This window comes from Balaenoptera borealis, assembly GCF_965194805.1.
Source record: "Balaenoptera borealis genome assembly, chromosome: 6".
Lineage (NCBI taxonomy): Eukaryota > Metazoa > Chordata > Mammalia > Artiodactyla > Balaenopteridae > Balaenoptera > Balaenoptera borealis.
Genome location: NC_138863.1, coordinates 65,291,836 through 65,306,340, shown reverse-complemented (window position 1 = coordinate 65,306,340; position 14,505 = coordinate 65,291,836).

Genomic DNA, 14,505 nt, shown 5'->3' with positions numbered 1-14,505 from the left:
CCAAGACCCAGCTCTACCAATAGCCTACAAATTCCAGTGTAGGAAGCCTCAGGCCAAACAACCAGTAAAACAGGAACACAATCCCAATCATAAAAAAAAAAAAAGGCAAAAAAATATGTCACAGATGAAGGAGCAAGGTAAAAACCTGCAAGACCAAATAAATAAAGAGGATATAGGTAATCTACCTGAAAAAGAATTCAGAGTAATGATAGTAATGATGATCCAGCATCTCAGAAATAGAATGGAAGCACAGATTGAGAAAATACAAGAAATGTTTAACAAGGATCTAGAAGAACTAAAGAGCAAACAAACAGATGAACAACACAATAACGGAAATGAAAAATACACTAGAAGGAATCAATAACAGAATTACGGAGACAGAAGAACGAATAAGTGAGCTGGAAGACAAAATGGTGGAAATAACTGCCGAGGAGCAGAATAAAGAAAAAAGAATGAAAAGAATTGAAGACAATCTCAGAGTCCTCTGGGACAGCAATAAATAAAACAACATTCGAATTATAGGGATCCCAGAAGAAGAAGAGAAAAAGAAAGGGTCTGAGAAAGTATTTGAAGAGATTATAGTGGAAAACTTCCCTAACATGGGAAAGGAAATAGTCACCCAAGTCCAGGAAGCACAGAGAGCACTATACAGGATAAACCCTAGGAAAAACACAACAAGACACGTATTAATCAAACTAACAAAAATTAAATTCAAAGAAAAAATATTAAAAGCAGCAAGAGAAAAACAAAAAATAACATACAAAGGAATCCCCATAAGGTTATCAGCTGATTTTTCAGCAGAAACTCTGCAGGCCAGAAGAGAGTGGCAAGATATACTTAAAATGATGAAAGAGAAAAAACTACAACCAAGATTACTCTACCCAGCAAGGATCTCATTCAGATTCTATGGAGAAGTCAAAAGCTTTTCAGACAAGCAAAAGCTAAGAGAATTCAGCACCACCAAACCAGCTTTACAACAAATACTAAAGAAACTTCTCTAAGCAGGAAACACAAGAGAAGAAAACGACCCACAAAAACAAACCCAGAACAATTAAGAAAATGGTCATAGGAACATACATATCGATAATAACCTTGAATGTAAATGGATTAAATGCCCCAACCAAAAGACACAGACTGGTTGAATGGATACAAAAACAAGACCCATATATATGCTGTCTACAAGAGACCCACTTCAGACCTAGGGACACATACAGACTGAAAGTGAAGGGATGGAAAAAGATATTCCATGCAAATGGAAATCAAAAGAAAGCTGGAGTAGCAATACTTATATAAGATAAAATAGGCTTTAAAATAAAGATTATTACAAGAGATAAGGAGGAACAGGATATAATGATCAAAGGTTCAATCCAAGGAGAAGATATAACAATTATAAATGTTATGCACCCAACATAGGAGCACTTCAATACATAAGGAAAATGCTAACAACAATGAAAGGAGAAATCAACAGTAACACAATAATAGTAGGAGACTTTAACACCCCACTTACACCAATGGACAGATCATGCAAACACAAAATAAATAAGGAAACACAAGCTTTAAATGACACAATAGACCAGATGGATCTAATTGATATTTATAGAACAGTCCACCCAAAAGTGGCAGAATACACTTTCTTCTCAAGTGCACATGGAACATTCTCCAGGATAGATCACATCTTGGGTCACAAGTCAAGCCTTGGTAATTTTAAGAAAATTGAAATCGTGTCATGCATCTTTTCTGACCACAACACTATGAGATTGGAAATCAATTACAGGAAAAAATAGTAAAAAAACACAAACACATAGAGGCTAAACAGTACACTACTAAATAACCAAGAGATCACTGAAGAAATCAAAGAAGAAATTAAAAAATACATAGAAACAAATGACAACAAAAACACGATGACCCAAAACCTATGGGGCACAGCAAAAGCAATTCTAAGAGGGAAGTTTATAGCAATTCAATCTCACCTCAAGAAACAAGAAAAATCTCAAATAAACAATCTAACCCTACACTTAAAACAAATCGAGAAAGAAGAGCAAAGAAACCCAAAGTCGGTAGAAGGAAAGAAATCATAAAGATCAGAGCAGAAATAAATGAAATAGAAACGAAGAAAACAATAGCAAAGATCAATAAAACTAAAAGCTGGTTCTTTGAGAAGATAAACAAAATTGATAAACTCTTAGCCAGACTCATCAAGAAAAAAAGGGAGTGGATGCAAATCAATAAAATTAGAAATGAAAAGGGAGAAATCACAACTGACACTGCAGAAATAAAAAGGATTATAAGAGACTACTACAAACAACTATATGCCAATAAAATGGACAACCATGAAGAAATGGACAAATTCTTGGAAAGGTACAATTTTCCAAGACTGAACAGGAAGAATTAGAAAATATAAACTGACCTATCACAAGTAATGATATTGAAACCGTAATTAGAAATCTTCCAACAAACAAAAGCCCAGGACCAGATGGCTTCACAGGTGAATTCTATCAAACATTTAGAGAAGAGCTAACACCGATCCTTCTCAAACTCTTCCAAAAAATTGCAGAGGGAGAAACACTCCCAAATTCATTTTACAAAGCCACCACCACTCTGATACCAAAACCAGAAAAAGATATCACAAAAAAGAAAATTATAGGCCAATATCACTGATGAATATAGATACAAAAATCCTGAACAAAATACTAGCAAATCGACTCCAACAGCACATTAAAAGAATCATACACCATGATCAAGTGGGATTTATCCCAGGAACACAAGGCTTCATCAATATACACAAATCAATCATTGTGATACACCACATTAACAAATTAAGGAATAAAAACCATATGATCAGCTCAATAGATGCAGAAAAAGCTTTTGACAGAATTCCACACCCGTTTATGATAAACACTCTCCAGAAAGTGGGCATCGAGGAAACCTACCTCAACATAATAAAGCCCATATATGACAAACCCGCAGCAAGCATCATACTCAATGGTGAAAAACTGAAAGCATTTCCATTAGGATCAGGAACAAGACAAGGATGTCCACTCTCGCCACTCTTATTCAACATAGTTTTGGAAGTCCTAGCCATGGAAATCAGAGAAGAAAAATAAATAAAAGGAATACAAATTGGAAAGGAAGAAGTAAAACTGTCACTTTTTTCAGATGACATGATACTATACATAGAAAATCCTAAAGTTGCCACCAGAAAACTACTAGAACTACTGGAAATCAATGAATTTGGTAAGGTTGCAGGATACAAAATTAACGCACAGAAATCTCTTGCCTTCCTATGCACTAATGATGAAAAATCTGAAAGAGAAATTAAGGAAACACTCCCAATTACCATTGCAACAAAAAGAAAAAAATACCTAGGAATAAACCTGCCTAAGGAGGCAAAAGACGTACTCAGAAAAGTATAAAACACTGATGAAAGAAATCAAAGATGACATAAACAGATGGAGAAATATACCATGTTCTTGGATTGGAAGAATCAATATTGTGAAAATGACTATACTACCCAAAGCAATCTACAGATTCAGTGCAATCCCTATCAAACTACCAATGGCATTTTTCACAGAATTAGAACAAAAAAATCTTACAATTCATATGGAAACACAAAAGACCCTGAATAGCCAAAGCAATCTTGAGAAAGAAAAATGGAGTTGGAGGAATCAGGCTCCCTGACTTCAAACTATATCACAAAGCTACAGTAATCAAAACAGTATGGTCCTGGCACAAAAAAAAAATATAGATCAATGGTACAGGATAGAAAGCCCAGAGATAACCCCATACACATATGGACACCTAATTTACGACAAAGGCGGCAAGAACATACAATGGAGAAAAGACAGCCTCTTCAATAAGTGGTGCTGGGAAAACTGGACAGTTACATGTAAAAGAATGAAATTAGAACACTACCTAACACCATACACAAAAATAAACTCCAAGTGGATTAAAGACTTAAATGTAAGACCAGACACTATAAAACTTTTAGAGGAAGACATAGGAAAAACATTCTTTGACATAAACCACAGCAAGATCTTTTTTGACCCACCTCCTAGAGTAACAAAAATAAAAACAAAAATAACAAATGGGACCTAATGAAACTTAAAAGCTTTTGAACAGCAAAGGAAACCATAAACAAGACAAAAAGACAATGCTCAGAATGGGAGATAATATTTGCAAATGAAACAACAGACAAAGGATTAATCTCCAAAATATACAAACAGCTCATGGAGCTCAATATCAAAAAAACAAACAATCCAGTTAAAAAATGGGTGGAAGACCTAAATAGACATTTCACCAAGGAAGACATACAGATGGCCAAGAGGCACATGAAGAGATACTCAACATCACTAATTATTAGAGAAATGCAAATCAAAACTACAATGAGGTATCACCTCATACCGGTCAGAATGGCCATTATCAAAAAAGCTAGAAAAAATAAATGCTGGAAAGGGTGTGGAGAAAAGGGAATCCTCTTGCCCTGTTGGTGGGAATGTAAATTGATACAACCACTATGGAGAACAGTATGGAGGTTCCTAAAAAACTAAAAATAGAGCTACCATATGACCCAGCAATCCCACTACTGGGCATATACCCTGAGAAAACCATAATTCAAAAAGAGACATGCACCACAATGTTCATTGCAGCAGTATTTACAATAGCCAGGACATGGAAGCAACTTAAATGTCCACCGACAGATGAATGGATAAAGAAGATGTGGCACACATATACAACGGAATATTACTCAGGCACAAAAAGAAATGGAATTGAGTTATTTGTAGTGAGGTGGATGGACCTAGAGTCTGTCATTCAGAGTGAAGTAAGTCAGAAAGAGAAAAACCAATACCGTATGCTAACGCATATATATGGAATTTAAAAAACAAAAATGATACTGATGAACCTAGTTGCAGGCAGGAATAAAGAGGTAGACATAGAGAATGGACTTGATGGCATGGGGTGGGGCGGTGAAGCTGGGGCAAAGTGAGAGTAGCATCCACATATATACACTGCCGAGTGTAAAGTAGTTGGCTGGTGGGAAGCCGCAGCATAGCAAAGGGAGATCTGTGCTTTGCAATGACCTAGAGGGCTGGGATAGGGAGGATGGGAGGGAGCCTCAGGAGGAAGGGGATATGGGGACAGGTGTATGCATATGTCTGATTCGCTTTGTTGTGCAACAGAAACTAACACAGTATTGTGAAGCAATTATAATCCAATAAAGATGTAATTTTTTTAAAAAAGATATGACAAATTTAAGAGTGATCACAGATTTAAATTTCCAGGTATACTGAAAAAAACCATTGTAGAGAAATTGCACGAAGGATGATGATAGCAACCAACTTCATTTTTATTTTATCTGCACATTGCCCAAGAACTCTAATCCCTATGCTTCACTGCTTTTTAAAAGAGAAACTTCTTTCATTATAGGATCCTTTTTTTCTTTTTTATAAATTTATTTATTTTATTTATTTATTTTTGGCTGCGTTGGGTCTTTGTTGCTGCATGCGGGCTTTCTCTAGTTGCAGCGAACGGGGACTACTCTTCGTTGCGGTGTGCGGGCTTCTCACTGCAGTGGCTTCTCTTGTTGCAGAGCACAGGCTCTAGGAATGCGGGCTTCAGTAGTTGTGGTACGCGTGCTCTAGAGTGCAGGCTCAGTAGTTGTGGCACATGGGCTTAGTTGCTCTGAGACATGTGGGATCTTCCTGGACCGGGCTCAAACCCGTGTCCCCTGCATTGGCAGGCAGATTCTTGACCACTGTGCCACCAGGGAAGCCCCATTATAGGATCCTTTTAATTCTTCCATGGTGCCTAAAATTTTTCTCTCTGATGGAGTGATCATAAGCCCTTTTAATACTTAGAGTTAATTTGTAATCTTGACAAAACCTACACAACCAAAGAGTATATTGATGTTGTCGTTCTGCTGCAAAGAGATAGAATTTTTTCCAAGAAGATAAATACAAGTGTCCGAATAAAATGTGATAACTGAAAGATGTCAGAGTTTATACAATTATATGAGTGACTATAATGGCCTCGAATATTAGTTAAACCTCTTAAGTAGCCTCAAGCATTTCATACTTGAAGGTATTATTTATTTATAGCTCTTTCATAAACAGTAGAATTTAAAAAATAAACTAACAATAGATCATTAAAATGTAGCTACCTAATGTCCTGCATTGTTAGAATTTAGTAAAATCAATGTAAATTGATAGTCCCATCTCAGGACTCAGGAATAGAGATGCCTGATGGATTAGTTTAGGCCCCTTATCCTCAACTGCAGGTCCCAGGGAGCAGCACAGAAAGGCACTGAGATTTCCCCAGACTCCTTTCTATGTTTGATGAGCCATCCCAGGTTGTGTTTAATTGCTCTTACCACCCTTTTCTTAGGTTTGCTAAGATTTCCTCACTGATCTACTGGTGTCAAATAAAACACAGTGCTGTGTGTACACATTACTGCATTCCATTCACATTTTCTGTGGTACATACTCTAGCAGTTAATTGTTCCAATGATTCTAGGAAGACATGGCTCCTTTGAAATTAAACGTCAAGCATGATAAATCCATAATTTGACAAATTTGGATGATGTGATAGGTATGAGAAAAAAGTAAATTTATACAAATGGTTTTGATGGAAGTATCGTAGGGATATAAAAAATCTGGTTTGTGGAATTTCCTTTAGAAATTTAAAAGCTGATAAGTTGGAAAGTGAATATTGAGAGCCTTAGGTACCGATTTACATGGTTTGATCTACTTAGGTTTGATCCACCTGTACATAGTGTAAAACATCTACTTTTTCTGCTGAAAAGTTCTGGTCCAAGGGATGCTTCAAATATCACAGGTGATTGGGTAATGTTCATCAAGTTTAAATTACTTGGGATTTTTTTATATGACAATTACCTGCTTTTCACTTTTATTCTCTAAATCATAATTTTAATATTAATTTTCTAAGTCATCAACATGTAAAATGCTAACAGATAAAATATACATTCAAAGTCACTTTTTCAAGGCTTTTGTGATAAACCTTAGAAATGACCTGCTGTATTTCTCTTTTTATTATGCTCCATTAAAACTAAATTCATTCTTTATTCTTATAATGGCCATTCATCTTCTCTGACAGATTTTGCAAACAGAGTGTTCTGTTTTTTCAAATTTTATACTGCTCTTTAAGTGGTGGAATCCTTTCAATTATTAATGTTTCTACAGTATAGATGTAGGTGCACTATATATATTTGTGTGTGAGTGATTATTATTTACATACCTCATTTGTTGTTTAAAATTAGGCATTTTAGAGTAGTGTTTTTTGTGATATAAAATTGATCCACGTGTATGCTGTCCAATGTGATAACACTACTAGCCAATAACCACTGATGTCAATTAAGCACTTCAAAAGTAGTTGGTGAGACTGAGCAACTTATTGTGAATTTTATTGCATTTTAATTAACTTAAATACAAGTAGTCAGTCTTTTGGACATTATAGTTTTAGTAGATGTCATTTCTCCAAGAAACTCATTGTCTACCTTTCGCATAGGAAGGGATCCAGACGATAGTTATTCATTTTAAGCTACCCCGTCTCCGCAAATTTATCCTTCTTAAAATATATGTGGGTAAATGTAAAGAAAATTTGTGTCAGCAAAATAAACAAGTAAGCAGCAATAATCCACATAGTAAAAAGACTGTCTTCGAGATCTAGTGACAGTCTCTTCTGTGCAGTATTTCCTACTGACAAAATTAAGAGAAACATAGTTTCACCTGTGTTCCCTTCTCAACACACTAAAAAACAATGTTTTATCATAGGAACAGAGATATCTACTGTGAGGCTATGCATTTTTCTATAACATCTTTTCTAGAGCTTAATTGTCTTGGGAATATGAATCCTCTCAGGTCAGGAAACAACCCATTCTCTAAAATCCTAAGGTCAACAAAGTTAAATGAAATGCCGTAACAGGCTGCTTTAAAATTAACAGAACCATTCCTTTAATAAGAAAGGGCTTCATTTGGAAGCTTGTAAATAAATCAGACATTTAGTCACAGAGCATCTCCTGTGATGGCTATCAGCACCATTTGTTCTGCTCTGACTGATGTGTTCTCTCTAATGAAACTCAGAGCACAGGTTTTCAACCTAGTCTCTGGACACACCATGGTGAACCCTAGACTCTCAACACCAACTTCTGCTCCCAGACTTGCTTCCTTCCCTGTTCGTACCTTCTTTCACGCCCCCAATCTCCTGAAAAACAGCCATGTTATTTTGATTCACACAGGAGACATTTCATCAGTAAAAATATTGTTAGTGAATCACCATTTAAAATAATCCTGAGGTGGGTGACGTCCTTTACAAAGTAAAGAATCCTTTTGTCACATCAAAAGGATTTGCTATGTTTGATCTGTTTACTCAGTTTGGCGTTGTTTTTTCTCTTTCTTAAAGTGGGTTTCATCAGCAGTTTTTCAATGACTCCCACATGGCCCTTTTAGTCCCTTTTATAGTCAGTGAGTCAAAACAAATTCCAGAGTTAAATCATGGGCTGTGCTGGAAGGGGCAGCTGGGAGTTTGCTATTCTGAGGAAAGTGTAATGAAAGGTCTATTCATTAAGTCTTTCACATGGTAGCTATAAATCAGCACCTTGGAATGCTGGAAAATTTCCATTGATTAATAATCAAAATCCCAGGAAATCATTTTGAGCTGGGGCATGGTCATACTTAATTTTAAAACATGATGCCATCAAAGAAAGAGAACAACAAATATAAATATCCCACTTGAAAACCATTCATTCATCTTACTCCCTTGCAATTGGAAAGAACTAAATATTATTTTTAAATATTCTGATTGTAGAATCAGAAATGTATATCTGTTCCTAGAGAATATTTTTTATGCACTGTTTTCATTTGTCCATTCATTCATTCAGCAAATATTTTTTGAGTGTTTATTTGAGCCAGGTACTAGTCTAAGTGCTTGGGAACATCCATGAATAAAACAGACAAAGATGAGAAAAAAGAAAAAACCCTGCCTTTGTGCAGCTTGTATTCTAACAGGGAGAAACACACAATGCACAATAAAAAATAGTTAAAAAGTAGATTACATACCAGAAGGTAATAAGTACTATAGAAAATATAGACCAGGGTAGAATGGATGGCGTTTGGTGAAGGACTGCAGTTTTAATTGGGGTGGTCAGGATCAGCCACAACAAAAAGATGACATTTAAGCAAAGACTTGAATAAAATATTTTCTCTTTTTCTTCATCCCTAGGGGTATGCAAAGTCATATTTTTTCATGTGTTTAAGACAAATATATCCAGGAAGATTTGAGGCAGAATCCTCCCTGGGTGATGCCAAGCCCCATGATCTGAGTTGACTATATTGCTGGTTTCTATGCAGTTACTAGAAGGAGAGGAAAGATATATATGGCAGTAAAACCCTTACACCTTACCACTGTCACCAATGCAAAGTGTGTGACTATTCCTCCCTTTGTTCCTCAATACACATCTTATACATTTGGAGTATTTATTGCTCTCTTTTGATCTCCAGAGGACAGGCCCAGATAGGAAACAAAGAGTTCAGGCAGAATCACAGGGCTGGCTGAAGACTTGGAGCCCACACATGGGAGCTGAACCAGAAGTGCTTATTCTAGGGAAAGGGACATGAGAATTGTGTTACCTAATAGGTTTGAAATTAGAATGTCAGTACAAAAGTGAAATACAAGAACCCCACATCTTAACCTGAGTTCATGATTCCATGTGTCTCTCCAGGTTGGCATGGCTCAGATGACCATCAGTGTTTCAAAATAAAGGCAATGTTAGAGGTTCATGAATGTGTTAGGTCCACATTGGAGAGGTTTGATGACCAGTGTTGAAGATGCAATCCTAGCTGGGTTTAAGCAAAAAACCTAGTCACTAAGGATTAGTGCATGACTAAGAAAACTCATTACTTTGAGCTGGTGATTTTGAGGGAAAGAGAAGAGGAAAGAAGAAAGGAGGAGAGGGACAGAGGCAGAGAAAGGGACAGAGAGAAACACAAGTAAGAATGGAGGAAATAAGGCAGGAAGAGACAGAGAGGAAAAAGCAGTTCTAAAACACTTTTGAGAAGTAGATAGAATCCAGTTATTAAAGAACTATTTTTGGTGTCACAGACAAACACAGAGGGTGAGCAGTAGCAAAATCCATAAATTCAGCAGATGTTTACTGAACATGTACTATGGACCTGCTCCTGTGTTTAGTATTGGGGAGTATGTGAAGACCCACTCTGTCCCTGTGTGATTTTATTTTAAGAAAGGAAGCAGGTTCATAAACAAACATCATCTTTAAAGGATGAACAGTTCTACCATAGAAGGACACAGAAGAAGCCATGTGTGCCTGAACCTGAGATGCTTTGTAGAAGTGCTGATTTTCTTTTTGCTTTTCTCTTTTACTTTTTTTTTCCCCACTGATTGTGAAATATGATTGGGATTTGATCAAGAAGAGAAAGAAGGGATGTTTGAGAGGGAGGAATAGGAGGAACGGTGAAAATTCCAGGTAGATCTAGCAAAATCATGAAGGGTTATTGAAAGTAAGGAATTTGAGGGAAATAGGGACCCTCCATATGTTTGATGCTTAGTAGGTCATTTCAATGAATGTCCTTATACCCCATGAGCTGGGGCCAGAGTGTGTTCTCAATTCTAAAATGAGGGTGAAACAATTCAGGTTGAGGTTAATTAGACTTAGTTGCCAGGTTAAGAGCTGGTTTGAATGAAAAGGGAAGACAATTTTTATGCTTTCAGAATTGATTAAAATGTTCATTGACATGTTTTAACAATGTTTACAAAAGTGAAGGAGTGGAATATTTGTCTATTTTCTACCACAATAAAAAACTAGCATTCTAAGGGCAATGCTAAGCTCTAGACATCCTAGATATGGGGAGTGGGAAAAAAGCCACTAAGTATATTAGCTAATTAGCAATTCTTTAAAATTCAATTTTCAAAGTATATAAAGTTTTTTATGTATTTGTAGTTTCAGGTTTTGAGCCACACACTTTTATTAAAAAATGTGTATTTTTTCCACACAGTTTAATATTAGAAATACCTCATTTATTTGAAATCAAAATTAATTAGAAACATTTTACTTTTAAAGGTAATTTCTTATTATTTCTGCTTAATGCAGCTTCACATGCCCTTTAAAATAAATAGTATCTATGATGAATTATAAGAATAATAACTTATTAATAATAAATATGAAAACATAATAGCACATGAACTTTTCTCTTTGTGAAGTTACATTTACAAAGAGTTACACGTTTCTATATTTGGCTTTTTTTGCACATCTATAAATATGAGGATGGGGCTAAAATAATGTTCTATGAATAAGTTTTGCCTGTCACAGTTATGATTCTTTATTTGCAGCTTCCAAAGTGATGAAATACTATATGAGGCCTCAATTAGAAGAGTACACAAAGTTCCAGCCAGAGGGTCTCAGAATTCTTAAAGAATAACACATAACTTTGTATTGCCTAAGACAAAAGGCCAGTTGTTCAATTTTTTGAAGGTCATCTATTTAAAAAAAATAATCAATTCTTGCCAAACACAATTGGAAACTCATCCTGTTTAATGGTTTATTAGGTCTAATATTTCAGCATGTAACATTCTAGATAATTCCAGATTTATTAGGGGGTATGTTATCATTCTCTAGTGATTGTTAAGACCATCACCTTTCATAAACATCAGGGAAGAATTTGATACACCACCTCCAAACCTGTTTTACATCATCACGTCACAATACTTTTGACTCACTGTTTAAGGATCTTCAGTCTCCATCCCTAGCAATGATGTACTGCTCTGCGGGAAGATGGTGTCAGAGCGTGGAGCCAATTACTTTTAGTTATGTTATAGATAGGAAACTATTAAGGAATTTTAATATTAATTTATAATGGACCCAGGTTGGTACATAGCTGGTAGGACAAAATATAAATCCTCTCTGGAGGAATGTACTTTCAACTGGGGCCTCAATAAAGTCTAGGGATAGAGTTCCAGTGAACATGAGCTCACAATCAAAAATCACAAAGTAGGCAAGAAACGAAACTGTATGAGTCAATGTATATAACAAAGCGGAACTATATCTACATAGACATCAGGTATGAATTAGAGATTTTAGAAAGGGAACTCTGTATACTATGGAATTTAGTTGTAAAACATCTAGCATTCAAGTTCATTGGAAATGGATCGACTAGTCTTGGATAACTGTCTGTCATTAAAAACAAACAAATAAAAAATAGTTCATGTCTTTCATTATACACAAAATTTCTTCCAGATGGTTTAAAGAGTTACACATAAAACTCGAAACTCTAACAAGTTAGAAAAATTATAGAAGGATATATTTATGACTTCAGAGGGGAAAAGAAACACTAAAAACAAGAACCAGAAAGAGAAAATACGAGACCCAACATCATAAAAGCATTTAAACTTATGTTGACTGAAAAAAAATGCACAACCTAAAAGTTGAGAATTATGTCTTATTGGGGACATTACTGAGAAATTAAGCCCAGGACACAGCCTCTCAGATATCTCCAAGGGACTGTTCCAAGGAGGTAAGGGAGGAGCCGGGATATATAGGAGTTTTTGCAAAAAATAAATAAATAAATAAACCCAGGAGGTAGTCGAACATCAAAAGATTACTGCTAATTAAAGAAAAAACAGACATCTCAAGTTAATGAATTTAATGCTGTTCTATGTAAGGGAAGATGCAAGAGTCTGGGCTTAATGAAGTTATTCCTTTGATATGCACCTCAACTATCTAGGACCAGTGTCCTATTTTTCTCCATCCTGAACCCCCTCAGGTCGTTTTATCAGGGTGGCTGCAGTAGTCGATGGCTTGGTGGCCCCAATGTCCTTTGTTTATTGATATGGCAGGTGACATTCTTTTTCCACAGTTCTATGAACAATATATTAACTAATTAAAAGACTAGAAAAATTAAAAAATATTACAGCACGTATAACCAACAAAACACTAATATCCAGGATATATATAGGAAACATCTACCAAAGAAGAGACAACCAGATTTAAAACTGGGCAGAGTATATGAACCAAAACAAAACTGTAATAGATAATAATCATATGAAAATGTGAACAGCATTACTAATGATTGGGAAAAATAGAAATTAACATAATAATTAGGCATAATATTTTCCATCAGACCATCAGAATAAAAAAAAATGTTGTGTAACAATTTACATTTGTAGGATATATAAAGAAATAAACCCTCTCATACATTAATGGTGGTAGTACAGAAATGGTATGATCTCTTGGAGAGACAATTTTAAAATGTTAATTAAAATTCAAAATCTCACCCAAACATTTTTTATCAACTTTTATCTATTTATCTAAAAGAAACACTACAAATGAGTATAATCATCAATATTGGAGGATATATATTGCAGTTTTGATTTTATTAGAGAATAATTGGATAAAACTTATATGCCTATCAATAGGGGGATGATTAAATAAATTATGGCTCACCAATACCAAGAAATACTATATAACTTTGATAAGAATAAGATAGTTCAGTTGGTACTGACAGAGAAAGTTTTCTAAGATGTGTTGTTAGGTTGCTCTGCTGTCTTAATGTTTTACAGCAAGAAAGTATTTTCCATGTATTACTAGTATAATTTTGAAAATAGAAAAATCCCTCAGAGTGTGGCAACTTTTTTGATTAAGTAAAATACTGAAATCTTCATAGTATTGTTGTCAATCCCAAGTTTGTGTGCCTGACTCACAGTGAGGTCAAACAAACAAAAATGTCGGCATTTAGAACAGAGAAAGGTTTATTGCAAGGGCCAATCAAGGAGAATGTGTGGCTCATGCTCAAAAAGCCCAGACTCTCTGATGGTTTTCCTGGAAGTTTTTATAGGCAAAGTTTAAGGGGAGGTATGCAGGGTGTGTGGCCTTCATCTGATTGGTTGATGGTGAGGTAACAGGGTGGTGTTCCAGGAATCTCAATCATCAGTCTTCTGGTTTCAATCAGTCTGGGGTCTATGTCCTTGTGCTCAGCCTGAAGTTACCATTCTCCACCCAGGTGGGGGCCTTAGTTCCTGTAGAAGAACTCAGAAATATGTATCAGATTGTTATGTATATCCCTTGAAGAGGAACCAGGACCCTGCCCCATCACTGCACTATTGTTTCTTGACTGCCTTTCCTTTGTTTCTGCATTCCCTCACTCCTCTAATTAGTAACTGTTTGAATCTGCCCTTTGGAACTCAGGGAAGGTCTAGGAGGTTGAAACCTTTTTCCTACAAACAAGAAATGGGGGACACGGAAAGGCTTTTGTATCTGGGAGGGCCCCACAGGGTCTTGCTTGGTTTCAGTACTGTGAGTGGCATATCTATGTGCTTAAGAATCGTAAAAAGCTGTAAAAAGTTAGGTTTAAATTTTATAATAGCAATATAAGTGAAAAACTATTATATTAAAACGTGGCTATTTGGACAGTGGAACTGGCCTTTTGTTGCTTATTTGATTTCCACATTTTTTAAAAGACCACTGTTATTTCAATTTCTTTC